The 17,706-nt window shown below is 38.1% G+C and overlaps 1 long non-coding RNA gene and 1 pseudogene across 1 annotated transcript; both read right to left on the bottom strand.

Moving 5' to 3' along the window:
* Positions 1-4,828: 4,828 nt before the first annotated feature.
* Positions 4,829-5,268, bottom strand: LOC133784278 (uncharacterized). Its single transcript, XR_009871245.1, has 3 exons — positions 5,151-5,268; positions 4,996-5,061; positions 4,829-4,903 (listed from the first exon to the last, which is right to left on the bottom strand). It is a non-coding gene; the product is annotated as an uncharacterized LOC133784278 (long non-coding RNA).
* A 5,352-nt stretch (positions 5,269-10,620) lies between these two features.
* Positions 10,621-11,584, bottom strand: LOC133785628 (E3 ubiquitin-protein ligase RSL1-like; annotated as a pseudogene).
* Between the last annotated feature and the right edge of the window lie 6,122 nt (positions 11,585-17,706).

The following is a 17,706-nucleotide window of genomic DNA, read 5'->3' on the forward strand; positions in this document are numbered from 1 at the left end:
GATCAAGAATTACAATAGGAGGAATGCTTCCCCGAGGTGTGCTTTGAAGATTGATCTAATCAAAGCCTATGATACAGTTGACTGGTGCTTTTTGGAGGGGCTATTGATCAGTCTGCGTTTTCCTACCCGGTTCATTTCTTGGGTGATGGTATGTCTCCGTGGCACTTCTTATGTACTTATGATGAATGGGAGATTGCAGGGGGGATTTCAAGGTGTTAAGGGTTTGCATCAAGGAGACCCTATATCCTCATTACTGTTTGTCCTGGTAATAGAATACCTCACCTGGTTACTTCAGCTAGGAGCTACTCAATATAATTTCAAGTTCCATCCTTTGTGTAAAAACCTCAAGATAATTAACCTCTGCTTTGCTGATGATTTAATTATCTTCTGTAAAGCTAATAGAGACTCAATTCAATGTGTTAAACAAATTTTTGAGGACTTCTGCAGTAGTACAGGGCTGAAGGCTAATCACAGCAAATCCCATGTTTACTTTGGAGGTGTTCCGAATATAGAGAAGGTTCATTTGCTTCAGGTTTTGCAGATTAAAGAGGGAACATTTCCTCTTAAACATCTTGGGGTTCCCATGAGGCCAACAAAATGGAAAGCAGCAGATTGTGATGTGATCCTAAAAAAATTAAACTTAGGCTTCACACTTGGGCTAGTAGACATCTCTCTTATGCAGGGAGGACCCAACTCATTACTTCTGTCCTTCTGGGTTTGTGGAACTATTGGATGAACATCTTCATGCTCCCACAAAGTGTAGTTAAGGAGGTTGATAAACTTTGTATGTGGTTCCTGTGGGGTAACAATGGAACCCGAAGCAACTTCCATCTTGCCTCTTGGACCAAAGTCAGCTTGCCAAAAGCTTTTGGGGGTTTGGGTTTTGGTGAAGGAGCAAAATGGAACAAGGCTATGCTTGCTAAATATATTTGGGCTATAATACTACAAGAAAAAATGCTTTTAATAACACCGAAATTGTGTTATCAAAACATACCATAACACTTTTTGATGTGTTAAGACCGACTATGTTATCGTAGGTCAGAGTACTTTACATAACACTTTATCATTGTTATACAGATGTGTTATTATACTGTCAACGATAACACAATTTCTGTGTTATTTTAATAAATAGATAAGTGCTTAATTATGTTACTTATAGTCGATTATATAACACATTTCAATACTTATAAATTTGTGTTATACTGCACTTTAGTATAACACATTTTTTGTGTTATACTACACTTTAGTATAACACATTATTTGTGTTATACTACACTTTAGTATAACACATGTGTTATATTAGCTTAGAGAAACATAATCTTTTTTTACTTACACAAAACTAGGAAAACAAATATGAATGTTGAAGCCAAATAAGGTAACATAAATAGATTTTTATTAATTACTCAAATGTAATTACAATATTTAGTCTACTAGTCTAGGCTTAAGAAATCATATTACAACATAATTTATGCCCAATTCAGATTCCTTTATCACTAAATACAAAACAAGAAATGTATACAAAAATTAGTGAAATACATTCTTCCATTCTAAAGGCTTCAACTACAAATGTTGTCAAGAATTTCTCCAAAGAAATCATCTCAATATACCTGCACATGGTAAAAAAAGAAGTCCTTTTATTATTAAGAACATAAGACTTAAGCTAGTGTCCACCTGTAAGCATATAAAGTTTAAATTAAATTTGTAATAACTCCAAAACTTGACGAAACAGCAGGGTATAGCAAGATGTACTACCATGCAAAACAACGACTGAAGCAACAAAACATGTAACTTAAAACAAGGCTTGTGAAATGTATCAAGATAACAAATATACCATTCTCAATGATAAAAAAGTATGTGAGGAAGAATTGATTCCATAACTCTAAATTCTGTCAATATATCCCCAAAAAAATTAAAGAATAAAAATAGAATCACACTTTGACTTCTTATACAACAAAATCATAAAGAAAGGACCTATAACAACTGTTATGCTTGCAGTGATCACTTCTGTGACTGATAAGCCAACAAAAGCCCAAGCATACTGAGTTGAGAGATTTCCAAGGCTAAGTACCACCCCTCCTGCCATTGCAAACATCACAGAAGGCCAATTATCCTGCACCAATCACCCTAACATGAATCGAAACCAAATACATACAATACAATACAACTCCATTATGGCAAACATATGAAATTTTCATTATGCTGTGTTCCTTATCACTGGTCTCTCCAAATAGCACCACATTCATCAAAGAGAGACAACAACCATTATTGAACAAACAAGGAGAGACACAAACAAGCATGGTTTGCTTATCCACATGAATATAGACCAACATATATAAAATATATAAATATATTAACTAAATAATTATAATAAAGACCATTAACTTATTGAAAATTGTCTTGAAAGGAGGAAAGAGCAAAACAATTCTAATAAATTGGATAAACAGAACATGGCAATCTATATATTCCTTTATGTGTTATATTAGAAATATACACCACAGAAGAATTCTACTATCATTTCAACTGGTTCCTAAATAATCTGAATTAGAAATTTAGTACTATAGTTCTAAGAGATGGAAATTAAGAGCTAGAGAGACTAAAACCAAAATACAGGAACAGGTTCAAACTGGGGAATGCAATCTTCAACCTGTAAAATGCATGAAATTAGATAACAGATCAGAAGTCCTGAGGTATAAACTTAAGTTAGCATTCCATTTTTAGTGCCCATTTGTGGTTGGCTTGCCTGATTTTATAATATGTAACTACTGGGTTAAGAAATATTTCCATGGTTACTTTATGAAATTAAACAACTTACCTCAGTTTTAGAATTGTACATCTATTTTAGTTGTCCTGAGGTAGACGAAAAGGTCAGCTTTAAATCTCTAGGCCCAACTTCAATGGTATCATTTTGTGGATTCTTTATCTTGGAGAGTAAATTCCTGTTTACTGCAATAGTTTGAAAAAGAAACCAGAGCAATTAAACAATTAATGCCTCTTTATGCATACTGTATGATATTGTATCTTAATGGTGAGCTTCATAAGAATCAACTATATGTTCAATATAATTTGACTAGCAAGTTTGAACTCAATTACCTATACTATATGCCTTTGAGACAAAGTAAGTATTCCAACCAAGCGATAGTACAAAAACTTGAAAATGAAGCCAATACTTTGGAGCTTGTTTTGGTGATTGTCCCAAGTAAGCTTGTGCATAGAACTTTCTCATGTTCTTTGTAACATTGTCTAAACTTAAATACTGTGCCTTAATTCTAGTGTTCTTTTGACCTGAGTCAGTAAAAAATGCATCTAACTCGGTGTCAATAACAAAGGTTCACAAGAAACAGAAAATGAGACATGACAAGCAAATTTCTTAAGCTAAAAAGTACAGGGAATCCATGATTTTCTGTTTACATGAAAAAAAACACTAAAACACATGTATTTCTACTCCAAACAATATGATCCAATTTTCAACTTCTTGCTACAACTTAGTAACTCTCCATTAAATATTCAAAACTAAAAAACCAAAATCAGAGCATACTTTTCCAATAATATTAACTCTCCATTAAATATTCAAAACTAAAATACTACTTTCTAGTTACCAAATAGCAACCAAAATTGACTTTTCCTACCCTCTTCATGTTTCTTTTCCACTTCTCATTGATAAGTTCTAACAAGACAAATCTATAATTCCTCCCTTTTTCTCTCTACTTGATCAATAATCATGTTCTTCTTTTACTAAACCTTGGAAGACATTTCTTATGAAGCCTAGGATTTGATTTTGAAACTAAAAGACAAACAATCATTCATTTATAAGCTATTTTGGTTGTACAAATTTTAAATTTAAGTTCCCTTAAAACCAAATAGATTAGTAGATAGATATGCATGAACCTCAGATGAGATGAACCTCATACCACTAGCTATTTTGCACAGCTTAATGATTATATGTGCTAAAGACAAAAACAAATGGAGATGCTTAAAACTTATCAAAGATGTGTAAAAGATTTCATTAACCCACTTGGAATCCAAACTAACATGTATTTAGCCTAGGTTAGAGAAATTTCCTAGTTATATTTCTCCAAATAGATAACACAGCCTTGTTACAGCATATACCTTACAAGATACAATTTTCTCTTCCTCTTTTTTTCTTCATTTATTTAAATTATATGCACACACACATACACACAAAAAATATGAGAGCCAAGAGCAGTTATTCTGTAAGGAACACTTTCTTAATCTCCATACCAACTTCTACTTTCTGAGTTTCATGAGTTAGATTAGTTATAAGTTTACAACATAAGTTATCTACCAGTATATGTGTATTCATTGTGTTTATAGCAGTAGTAAAAATATCTTTCTGTAATGCACTTTCAGCTATGCCCTTAAGACGTGAAAATTTATAGAAAATATTTGTGTGATATTGAAAATGTAACAACAGACACATATTTGTGTAGGTTCCTTAACATTTAAAAAATAAATAAATCCTAAATAAGGAGTAACAAAAGCAACAGTGTAACACTAAATCTTCAGGAAACACTGCTAGAACCATTGGAGTTAAAATATAATTGTAGCTGCATCAGGGAAACATAAATCAAGAATTTGATTTTGAAGCTTCTCTCCAGTTAATATACAATATGGACTAGCATCCTAGAAACACCAATGACTCAAGAAATCAAGGAAATTGGGACAAAAAAAAGGACTTCTGGAAAAATACATAAGAACCCCATATATATACCACTTCAACTAATTTGTTTTCAAAGCTTATTATCATAAATTGGCCTGATAATATTTTATAGAAAATAAATAATAATATATATATATATACATTGAACTACAAGAAAGTGCTTACTAATCTTCAAACAACAGTTGGAGGTGCCCCATTAAGCCGGAAAATGTATGCCCCTGAAGCCTGTAAGACAGGTCATTTTAAGTATTGAAGGCATTGCTTGGACAAATTTGGGACTTGAATAACTCGACAACCATAGCACATGAAGTGCTTACCTGAGAATCAGAATCACCAGTGCTTGAACCATACCAGAGATAGCTCTGTTGTATTGGTACATCAACCTTGTAATATATGACAATCAAATGAGCATTATTTTAGCATGCAATTTTTTTTGTCAAGTCAGAGAAAAGAAATAAAAAAAGTTCCTTACAGATGTAAAATTGACATATAAACTTAAGTTAGCATTCCATTTTTAGTGCCCATTTGTGGTTGGCTTGCCTGATTTTATAATATATAACTACTGGGTTAAGAAATTGACATCATTAACCTGGTGGAAATTGTGATTCTCAGACAATGAAAAATTAAAAATCTCACCTTAGTATCCATTGAAGGGTAAGGAAATCTCAAAATTTTACCAAACTTTTCCCTTCTGGAATGTCTTCTTCTGTTGGTGGGCAGTAATTGATATTGAATAATTGACACTGTTTAAATCAATGTAAAGAAGATTAGGACAATGGAAATAAGTAGACCAGAAATAGCTGCATCAGTCTAGAGAAATATGACGATTAGAGAAATTTAAAAGATTGAAGCAATTTCAATAGAAATACTGGGTTATAAGAGCTACAAATACATATACATGAAGAGAAGTACTACTCTCTCATGAAATAAATTAAAAATCATAACTGAGAAAAAGATAGATTCATTTACCTTTGAAAAGAAACTCTAAAATATTAATGAGTTAAAATGAAATCTAATGCAAGTTCAGATTATGAATGAACTAATTGTTGAAGCCATTCAACTTACTGCTAGAGCTTTGGCCGAATCTCCTTCAGTCAAAATCAAGGTACATTTTTCAGAGTTCCTTCCTCCGACTTCATTAGCATCCTCCAGCTTATTGATATTGTGAACCCTTTCTGTCTTAGCTCCATCTGTTTTCTTAAGATCCTTGTTCTGCTTGAAGTTGGCCCAGGAAAGAAGACTATCCACAATGCTAGACTTTGCCACTGCAAGTTTAAAAGGTAAAACATAAACAAAGATATAGAAAGTAATGATAAGAGTGCATCTACATAAACAAGCAAAGAGCTTCCCAAACCTTTCTTTAAGAACTTTGGTGGGAGTTCACATTTAAACCCAAAACTGCTTGGACGAATGGTAAGAGTTTCTTTAGTTTGAGAATCAAAAGCAGGATTGTCAATAAGAGCATTGACAAAAACCCATATATAATTCTTCACATTGTGGGCTTTCAAGTTGGCATTCTTGTTCTTCTTATTTACAAGATTCATGACATGATTAGTGATCTGACTTGTGACGTGATCTACATGAGTTCCACTCTTGATTGTGGCAATCGAATTTACAAAGCTAACCTGGTTTAACAGGAGAAAACAATCAGAATAAAACACCCTTAAAAGTGCAGAACAGCATCAAAGTACTCTCATTTAACATAAAAATTCAAATACCTGTTGAAATTGCCCATCACTAAGGCTCACACAAACCTCCCACTGGTCATTCACCTTCTCTGTGATCTTGCAGAGAAATGGTCAAAAGAGTATGTTAGCAAAAAAGATAACAAATGAAGAAAAATGAAACACAACATAAGCTCAAGGGCCATTACTCATATAAGAAAATGAAACACACCAAAAAGAATCACAGAATAATACAATATTTTGATCCTAAATTATTATAAATTCACTCTTTGAATGAATCTCAATGGTCTTAAGAGCAGTGGAATCATAAACATATGATTATGTGCATATAAATATAATAGCATAATGTAAGAAGCAATAAAGAGCACTACATATGCTTGTGTGCATGTAAACATAGCTGCATGATGTAAGATATATATAAGATCCAATGGCCTAGAATCTGATGACACTCATATTATATGTGTGCAAGGCAAACATGTGATTAGGCTTACTAAAAAAGGACTAATTTCAGTTATAGTAGCACTCTGTCTTTCATTCTCAGAGTTTCTTAGCAACAATATTCAGAGATATTTTTTATATCCAAAGAAACAGATAGCTAATATGATGTAAAAAATGACTTTTAAGATAGTTGTTTCAAACCCCAAAAGAAGTAGGGGAAGAGAGGGGGGCAGGTAAGTTTACAATAAGGAAATCAAGAGAAAAAAGGTATGCGCAGAAATAAATTAAGTAAGAAAATTGGAATGCATCATTACGGAGTAAAAATAATCCAAGAGTAGATTAAAAAGGAGAACAAAAAATTGTACCTGTGACAGCATATAGAGCACATAAAGCATGGAAATCAAGAGAGCGATATATATGCTGTCACAAATAATTCACATGGTAACTACCAGACTGACCACTAAAAGAAAACTTTTTAACAGAAGTCAATCAATTACATCGTATAAACAATGAAACATTCTTCAGTAACAATGATACGGTATTAAGCTTGTCAACAAGTATCATATTTACTTTAAATATTTTGTTTAAACAACATTAAATAAAAAATTGGAAGGTGTATACAAATGGATCTTATGGGAGAAGGAATACTTATAAACCAGGTAATTAATAAGTGAGACAGAGAACGTACCTCATAGCATCGACGAATGTGAAGCTTCTTCAAATTCCTGCAGCCTTTGGCTATATAACAAATTGCTTCATCTCCAATACTTGAGCAATCAACTAAATCAAGCGCTTGTAGGAGCTTGCAACCCCTTCCAATCTTGAGAAGTGCACAGTTGCTAATCCTTTGGAAGTACAACAAAGTCAATTCAGTAAGAAGCCTGCAATTATCCAGGATATACGGAACAAGCATAATTTAGTGGAACAAATAACCGAGCTTATCCTAACACAAATTAATCTAATTTTACATAAAATGATAAATAATAACAACTAATTGGCACAAAGCAAAGATTATAATTACTTCTCCAATCAATATGTTTAAACAAATAGTTCACATATCATGGAAAGGAGGAAATGTCGTTGTGGATGCCAAAAATCCATCAAATAAAAACTCTTTAGTCCCTGGTCGGAACATAGGGATAAAGGTCACTTATTCATGCTATTGGGCTCGAGCCTGTAGGCCTTGTTGAATACAAGAGATCATCTCATGAGATGATCAACACATTATGAGCCACAAGGTTTGGCCCTGCTAAGCTAAGTGGCCACAATGAATACTGCAAGAGGATAGGAGCACAAGGCCCACACATAGTGAGGTCCGACACGCCCCTAGCGAGGCCATCAGGCACACGCCCCCAGCGAGGCCATCAGGCACGCACGCCTCCAGCGAGGCCATCAGGCACACACCCCCAGCGAGGCCATCAGGCATGCACGCCTCCTAGCGAGGCCATCAGGCATGCATGCCTCCTAGAGAGGCCATCAGGCACGCATGCCTCCAGCGAGGCCATCAGGCACACGCCCCCAGCGAGGCCATCAGGCTCGCACGCCTCCAGCGAGGCCATCAGGTACACGCCCCCAGTGAGGCCATCAGGCACGCACGCCTCCTAGCAAGGCCATCAGGCACACGCCCCCAGCGAGGCCATCAGGCACGCACGCCTCCTAGCGAGGCCATCAGGCACACGCCCCCAGCGAGGCCATTAGGGACACGCCCCCAGCAAGGCCCGTGGGCCACCATCTTCTCGGGAGGTCGTTGCACCATCACGTCACTAGTCTGGATCCATGCCGCAAGGAGACAAGTATAGCTAGGCCCTTCGCCACTAGGAGCCTTGCAAGGCACGGCCAGTGCATGGGTCATTACCACCTCGCATCTATGACTTGCAAATGAGGGTCACATGGTATTGATCTCATGAGGTACGGAGTCCACTGACGAACTGAAAGAGTTAGAGCACGGACATAGTACCCACGTCAGATAAGTAGTGGAGGTACGAACAAAGTACCATCTGTTGTCCTCACCAGCCACTCCTCTGACACCCGTACCAGGCAGGTAGTGGAGGCATGACCAGGTACAGGAGGTGAGGTGCTCCCATGATCTCTGACCTTGTACCAGAGCCGACACCACTTCCCCTGGAACCACTCTCCTGTTAGTGTACTTGTGTACCATCTGGTCCCCTGGACCACCATGTACCCAGGGCCATTAGAGCCTACTATAAAATGAACCCCACTTCCATAGAGGAGGGGGTTGGAAAATTCATTGTAAGCAGAGCCTATTGAGAAATATACCAAGACTTGCTCCATCATTTATCTGTGTTTACTTTTTCTTAAAGTTTATTCTCAGTTCTTATATAAACATCACCTGACTTACCTTTGAGTTTTCCGATCTAATTTGGTTGACGAGATTTCACCGTCAACAGTCGTATTATTAATACACTAGTAATATCATGGAACTAAACATAACTCAAGAATAGTCAATGTGTGTAACTTAAACGTGAACTCCATCCTATTCATTCATAGTATTACCTCCTATTATACCAATTTTAATTCAAGCTGGGAGAGATACATACGAGCAAGATTTCCCAATGAATTCCAGTCTCTGAGTACCAATATTGTGGCACCCATTAACTGTAAGATGAGTAAGTTGCTTGCAACCAGTGGCAATAGCTTCCAAACCCTTCTCACTTAGGAAATAGCGGTCACTTAGAGTGAGATATTTTAGCTTCTTACATCCATTCCCAATGGCACGTAAACCCCTGAGTTTTAAAATCAGGATGAAATGAAAGAATAAGTATTGAACTTACTAGAAAATAGAATAAAGATATGAAAAAAAGCCAAGCTGTTATCACATCTCTTCTATCTTATAAACTAAGGTACCTAATAACATTTAGAGGCAATCAATAGAAATATTGAAAAATGAACCTAAGAGCAAATGAAATAGACAAAAAAAAAGTACACAAGATTTAATTTGTTCCAACAAGTTCTATGGTTACAGATTCTTCATACCTGTAATCAGATAGCACATTGCTAAACAATAAATGACCAAAAACACATGTCAAATAAAGATGTAAAAAATGAGGCGACAAATATTAAAAAATGGCACTAACTTATCTGTGAATCTCTGGAAACTATATAGAGCTAATAACTCCAATGACGCACAAGAAGTGCCTACAGCTTTCAAAGCCTCATCAGTAACATTGATGCATTGTAGCTTCAATACTTTAAAAAATGGGCATGCTTGGGCTACAGCAAGCACCCCTTTGTTGTACATGAACTCAGAATCTAAAGAAAGGGTCTCAAGAGACTTGCAATGTATGCCCACTGTTTCCAGTGAGACATCAGTTATCTTAGCACAAGCAGCAATACCAAGAGCTTTCAATGAATTCCCACAACCAAGAGCTATTGATCTTTTTGGACTTTGGAGGTCGGACCACCGGAAAATGACTTTAGAGACTTTTTTCCGTTATGTCAATATAGTCTACCTACAACCGGTTTCTGGTCTCTTTCTACATATCACCTTTTACTTCCATATTTGTTCGAGTAGCTAGCTAATGCAGTAAGAAGTTTCAATTGTAAGAAAAATCCAAGAATAAGAAAAGTCATTTTCTAAGTATATATGGACAAGAACCATGAACATGAAGGAATGAACATTACAAGAGAAAAAGCAGGTAAATCTCTCTCACCAGTCCACACCATTATTCAAATAACTGAACAAGATATTAAATGTATATCATTTGTAGTGGTACTTGAAAAAGGGAGTGAATAAGTAGAAATAAAATAGTTAATGACACTAGAAACCATGAAAGAAACTTCCAAAGGAAAAGAAAAATCTTACCTGCATTGTATGAACAAGCAACCAGATGATCTTTCAACATAGTATTTGCAGGTTGGACACCTTTTCCACTTCTTATTCCGAGCAAGGTTCTTCAACATAATATCTTCCTTCTCTCTCTCGTCCTTATTCAACTTCTGAAACTCCGAACACTCAATCCCTTCATGCCAAGGAACCTTACACTGCGCGCAAAACATTCTATAACAACTTGGGCACTCCGAGTTCGTTATCACCTCTTTTCCATCATCGATCAACATCACTGAGCAATCCGCAATCCTTGTACGGATAGTAAAACTTTTCAGTCCCAAGAATCAGAGCCTCACACAACGCCGTGCCCCACTTGTCAAACACCTTTGGGGGAAGTATCGAACGACAGTACTAGGGCTCTAATGACCCGTTACAACCAGAAACAGGGCAATCGATTCTCGTAATGTTATCTTGAAGCTTTGAAGCAGCGTACCTGGCCATGCACCTGGAACAGTAAGAATGGATACAACCTTTGATGCTAAACGACTCACTTCCAGACTTAGGTTCCGCGCATATCTCACAAATGAAAGATGGGTCGTTGTTGGAATTTGAAGACTGCCCGTTTTCGGAGCGTGGTGCGGCTGAGGCGCTCTAGGGCTAGCCACCGCTTGCAGACGAGGGAACATGCATCTCGGCTGGGTTTAGAATCAAGCAGGCGGAAGAAGAAGAAGAGGAAGAGGAAGACGAGGGATGGTCAGAAGTGTGTTAGAAAACTGTTTAGAGCTTTGGAAATAAAAAAATAGAGGCAAATAAAAAAGTAAAAAGTAGAAGATAATTTGGCTCCAAAATTTTGGTACCGCCAATTTGATATGACCAATTTTTTTTCCCACCTGTTATTTTATTATTTGATGTATTATAATACTTTTTCAATACTATTATATTCATGTGTTATGGAAAGGGGTATTTAGTGTAGTGTAAGTCACCAACCAGAGACATTGTGGGTGAAGTGGATAAATTCTGTCTATTTAAGAGGCCAAGGTTTCTGGCATTATCAACTCAAGGCTGATTCTAGTTGGTATTGGTGTAAACTGTGTCACATCCACGATGCCTTTACTGAAATGGACATAGATGCTGCTGCCAGTCAAGGGACATTCAAGATTGGTATGTTCTATAAAAGAATTATCCACCAAGATCAAATCAAGTATCATCATTTTGTGTGGAATAGGATGAGTGTGCCAAAGCATCGTTTTATTATTTGGCAAGCGGTGAATGAAAATTTGCTAACTCGGGACCACTTGCAAAGGGTGCTTCTGCATCTTGACAGCAACCTTAGCCGTGTTTGTAGTCAAACTGAAGAGAGTCATGACCATCTATTTTTTAATTGCACATGTTCTCAGTAGGTAGTTCACCTTATACAAGCTTGGGTTGGCTGTAACTGGCCTCTTCGGTTCAAGGATTGGACCCGTTGGATCGTAGATATGAGGAAGGGTGTTAAGGCAGCGGCTGTGGCAGCGGTGTTTTCAGCTACAATATATCATATTTGGCAAAACAGGAATTCTTGTATTTTTAATAGATGCTCTTATAGAGTGAATGTTATTGTAGACATGATAAAAAGAGATATAGTGTATAGAGTTAGTTGCTTTACTCAAAAGAAAATGAAAGAAAAAGAGAGACTATTTGTGAGGAAAATATGTTCCTTGTAATGTTGCTGGAGCGTTCTCCTTGAGGGAGGATTTTGTTTGTAATTGGGTTTGTGATTAATGAAATCTTTCTTTCTTGATCAAAAAAAAAAAAAAAAAAGAGAAACCAATTGTGAAGAAGTTTAAGTTTGAGCCTATATATTTGCCCAAGGAGTGTGCTGATAATGAAGATAATGGTTCGAGTACCCAGGTACTTGTTAGTGTTGGTGTTTGTTTTAGTTAAAAAAAAATATTATTTTGTTTGAAATTTATAGGTTTGTTTTTATTTTTATTTTTTGCTGTTTTGTAAATTATTTTATTATGTTTTTTCAGGTTGATAGTGAAAAATTAAGATTGATTTGTGAATCAATATCTTCAATAAAAGAGAGCCAACAATCTATTATTAGTGATATTGCAATTATGAGGTCTGAGTTCATGGGGAAACTCAGTGATTTGTCTGAAATGATTGGAAGAATTGCTAAAAAAAATTCAGAAAAAGTTGGACGTTCTAGTAATGAAATTGCTTGATATAATGAAGTGAAAAAGCCAACTGATTTTGATAAAGTTTCTAGCCCTATTTCTCATGATTCTAAGGTAACTTGTTTGTTCTATGTTTTATTTTTATTTTTTTAACCATTTTTTGTTGTAACCAGATTCTTTTTTTTTTTTTTTTGGTCCAGGCTTGTGGGATGGATTTAGGTGAAGATTGTGATGGTAGTAAGGTAACTGGTTTCTGTTTCTAAATAGTATGTTGTTATTTGTTAGTTTATTAGTGTAACCGGTTATTGGTGTAACCAGTTTCATTTCTTATTTTAGGGGGTTGGGAAGGATTTAAGTGAAAATTTTGATGCTGTTTATACTGGGTTGGAGTTGTCAAATGTTGTGGGTGGAAATAAGGTTTTGAAATTTATTTTTGTTTTTGTTTCTTTGTATTATTGTATTTAAAATTGAATTTGTTGTAACCGATTTTATTGTTCTTCATTATAGGATTATTCAAAGAAGCCTAAGTTCAGTTCAGTTGGTTTAAGTTTTGAAGAAATATATTTGGATCCAGAGTTTTTGAAGGTTATTGATAAAACTATTAAGTATGCAGAAGGAGAAAAGAGATTTAGTGGGAGTAATGATGATTGGAAAGTTGCGATGGTTGGTGATGTTGATAAAGTTTCTGTTGCTATTGAAAAGATAGAGCTTAAACCTAGTACTCATGTTAAATCTCCTTTTGTTACCGAGTTTGGTTCATCTGAAGTAAAAGAAAATGTGAAGAGGAAGGTCGAAGAAGTGTTGATTGTTAGATGGTTGCTTCCATTTAAAGATGAAATTGGACAGAATGTTTCAAAGAATGAATGCATGGATTATATTACATGGATTGAGGATAAAATAATTTTTAAAAATAAGTATATTTTTTTATTTTGTTTAATATTATTGTTCTTGATATGTAAATTTCTGTTAATATATATATATTTTGGTTTGAAGGAAGAAGAAATTTTTTGATGTTAATAACATTATAAATCCATCGATGGATTATTCTTTTGTTAAAATTTATGAGAAGATGTGGTTTTACAAGCTTCAAACTTGTGGGGAGGAGCTTATGGACACTATAAGTAACCAGGTTCTTGGTATAATGCTTTGTAACCGGTATTTGTGTGTTTAGATGTTTTGTTATTTTTGTTGATCATGGTTAAGACAAGTAACCAGGTTCTTTTAGTATTCTTTGTAACTGGTTTTGATATTTGTTTTTTTACAAGTAACTAGGTTCTTGTAGTATTGTGTGTAACTTGTTTTGATTATTATTTATTGGCTAGTAACCAGGTTCCTAACTTTTGTTTATTTATTTATTTTTTGTAGCACGTCAATGTTTGTTTTTATTACTTGAGGAAGAAAATGAAGTTGAGTGATAGTTTGAAAAAGAGGGTTACAACTATGTTGACGGTAAGAACTCGTCAATGATTAAAGGTTAATTTTTTTTTATCTCTATACTATAGAAAGCTTTGAATCAGATGGAAAGAACTTGAATCAACAGAAGAAAACCAAAGCAACAATGCAACCAGGATCATATATTTCTTAAGTCTCTTTCATACACTCAGTTTTCCAGCCCCTTAACCTGAGGGGTTGGGGCCTATTTATAGGGGGACTCTATTGGCCCCTGATACAAACAAGTCCCAGACAACAGGGACGTACGCAGGTATTCTGATAGTGTAGTGGCTCAGGGCGTAGTGGTGTCTACCCTGATGATGCTAGAGTCGTGGCCTAGGACATAGTACTGTCGGCTCTAGCGTATGGTCGGGGGTGTCCAAGTGGTACCACTACTCTTCGTACAGGTCCGTACTGCCACTACTCCTCAAATGCATATGACAGGGCCATGCCTCTGTTCTCTCCACAACCGTACGCCCCGTGTCAGTGCACGTGTCCTGTACCCGGTCGTCCTCATCAATCCCCATTTGATACCCAATGCTGGCTTGGCAATCCCATTAAGTGTCTCTAAGTGCTCCTCATGCCAATGTCAAGGAGGCTTCAACCTGTATGTGTCATGAGAAGCCAAGGCGCTAGGAGTCGAGGCTGTCCTACGCAGGTCACATGGAGGCGAGGCTGAAGACACGGGCAGCGTAACATGGCCGCACCCTCGCATAGCGATGCTCGGGGCACGGGCACCACAACAAGGCCTCACCCTCGCACAGCGAGGGTGTCTCGAGTAGCGAGGATGACCTTCTTCTCCCGAGTGCAGGTGAGGCTCGATGCTTGATGGGATGGGGCGCATGCAGATGGAAAGCCGGGGACCCTTGCATAGCGAGGGTGACGTTCGGATTGGCAAGCGGCCGAGGGCCCCCGCATAGCGAGGGTGGCCCTCTTAGGCCGATTCCTTCACCATCATGTGACGTCCTTATCCCCTTGTGCGGACAATGAGTAGCTTTTAGGATGTCTCGTAGTATAGAGCTTCACTTGTGAATAGAATTCACAAGGGAAAATTTTCCACATTTACACTTCCCCCCGAGTCTATAAGTACACTTTTAAGTGTGTTTGTAGACTCTCTCTATTTCTCTTGCTTGACATGTACGGCCAACCTTGGGAGACTTAGCCTTGGAAAGTTTCCCAACGTCGCTCGAAGAAATACGAGGTGAGGCTTGGAGTCGTGTTTCTTTATAGTGTCCAAAGAAACACAACAACTACCTAACTCTTGGGGGATCCATGAAAATTCCTAAGATTGCATAAGGACCAATCATCCTCAATTGCGGATCCCAAGGTTACCCATACTCTTGATCTCCCCCATTCATAGGGAGATAGATCCAATGGCTAGGGAGCCTTGACTTTCCTTATAAATACCCCAAGGCTTGAAGCCACTTCTCCACACCAAGACTTGCCTAGCCTAGTGGCATGCTCTCCAACTTATTTTCAAGAGTTCAAGGGTTCTATCCTCCTCCAAAGCATTTTTGAGGTACCCTTTCTTTTATTTTCGTTATTCATCTTTTTTTTTTTTTTACATAATAATTTTTTTTTGTTTCCTTTTCTTTTTTAGCTTCGTGGTGACGCTGGGCATTCCCTTGCTCCTACGGTCTTGCCCCTGCTCCTTTGCAAGTCTATCCTTGCACCCCTTCAGCTTCGTATTCCCACAGGTATGCCTCATTCCTCTCTTCTCCCTTTTGTTTTGCATTGATTACACGAGGGTATAATTGATGGTTGCACGACACTCATTCTTCAGAGTTTAACATTCTCTTCGTATAGCCTTTCCAGTGCCCATACATAGGCCCTTTTCTTATACCCTTACACTCATGTTGTAGATATAGAGTTACCCTAATGCGTACACGCCTTCGAGTCTTAGCTGGTCCATGGCGTCTAGGCGATGTCCCGAAGGTCCGTCCAATGTTGAATTTATTGAGTTGTCATCCTCCGACTTAGGGGTCGACGCATGTAGACCCTCTAACCGCGGGGGTGTGCGGGCGCTATACCTCAGGAGACTGTCTTACCTCAGACATAAAGCGTGCGGCCTGGAGAGGGAGCTAGAATCCCATCCCAGGGACGCGGGTTCTGGTCTCTCCCCCCAGCAAGCGACATACATTTCCCAGCTACAATCAATCCTCCAGGATTGCCTTTCTGAAATTGCTTGCCTAGAAGAAAACTTGCCCCCTGAGCCTTTTTCCTTTTGTCGTGACGAGTCTCCCGATCATAGGGATTCCTCCTCCGAAGGCGGTAGACGTGAATTGGTTGAACCGGAGTTCCTTTCCATGGTTCCGCCCGTGCTTCCTCTCCTATCCCATGTCTTGCGCCCTAGGGTCAAGCAAAGCGCTGGTAGACATAGGACATGTGGGGGATCTTCCAGGACCCTCAGAAAGTCTGTTGCTCATAAACTGCATATCTTTGTCCAGGTACCCGAGATGTCGAAGAGAGCCTTGGACACTTATGATGAAATCAGCAGGTCCACAGTTACCCTGAAGAAACTGGGCAACATGCTGAAAGCTCATAAGTTAGCCTTGAATCTCAAGTTCGTTATACCAGAGCGCAAGGAACGCGCGTCCGCACCGCCAAAAGGGTTCGTGGCATTCAGCGATTCCATATTTCGATCTGGTGGAGCTTTTCCACTTCACTATTTCTTCATCAAAGTGTTAGACTACTTTGAATTGGCACCACTACAATTTTCCCCCAACTCTTGGGTGATGCTTAGCTGCCTATATGTGTTGTACCGTCAGGTGTACTCTAGGGGGCCTTCGATAAGTGAGGTTCATTACTTCTTCACCCTGAGGGAGAATACATCGGCCCCCGGGTTCTACCAACTCCAGAAAGCCGCGGCCCTTAAAAGGAGTTCCCTCGTGGAGGGATCTATTTCCAATAGGGGGTCGTGGAAGTCAGACTACTTATTTACTTATAGCGGGCAGACCCGACACTCTAGCTTCAACACCCCACGTAAGGCTATTCTCACTTTGATCCCATATATCAGAGGTTTCTCTTATTATTCGACTTCTCTCTTTTTTTTTATAGCTTTTCTAAATGTGGTTATTTCTTTTCGTTTGATGGCAGGTCTCTTAGGGGTTGTTGGTCCCAACTTGAAACGGTCGGCTCATGACCGAGTAATACAAATCCTGGCCATGTCGAAGGGATGCAAACAAGCCAACGCCCTTTTCACAGAGAGCAATCTCCACTTGTATGGGTTGCTGACCCCGGACCAGAAAGTTACCCTATGCTCCATTTCCTCTGAATCTGAGGATCCATGCCCCGTGTCACCTGACCCCGCGTCACTCGTCCCTGCAGGTCCACGCCCTATGTCTCCCGACCCTGCGGGTCCACGCCCTACATCACCCGAATCTGTGGATCTACCCCCAGTGGTACCCGTACTCGAGAGTCCGTGGGTATATGGTCACGATGAAAGAAATTATGATGAAGTAGCTGATAGGGATTATGTCTACCCCCCGGGCGACCATATGGACGTTGAGGAGACTGTGGTGTCTGAGA

The sequence above is a fragment of the Humulus lupulus genome, chromosome 6 (assembly GCF_963169125.1).
Source record: "Humulus lupulus chromosome 6, drHumLupu1.1, whole genome shotgun sequence".
Taxonomy (NCBI): domain Eukaryota; kingdom Viridiplantae; phylum Streptophyta; class Magnoliopsida; order Rosales; family Cannabaceae; genus Humulus; species Humulus lupulus.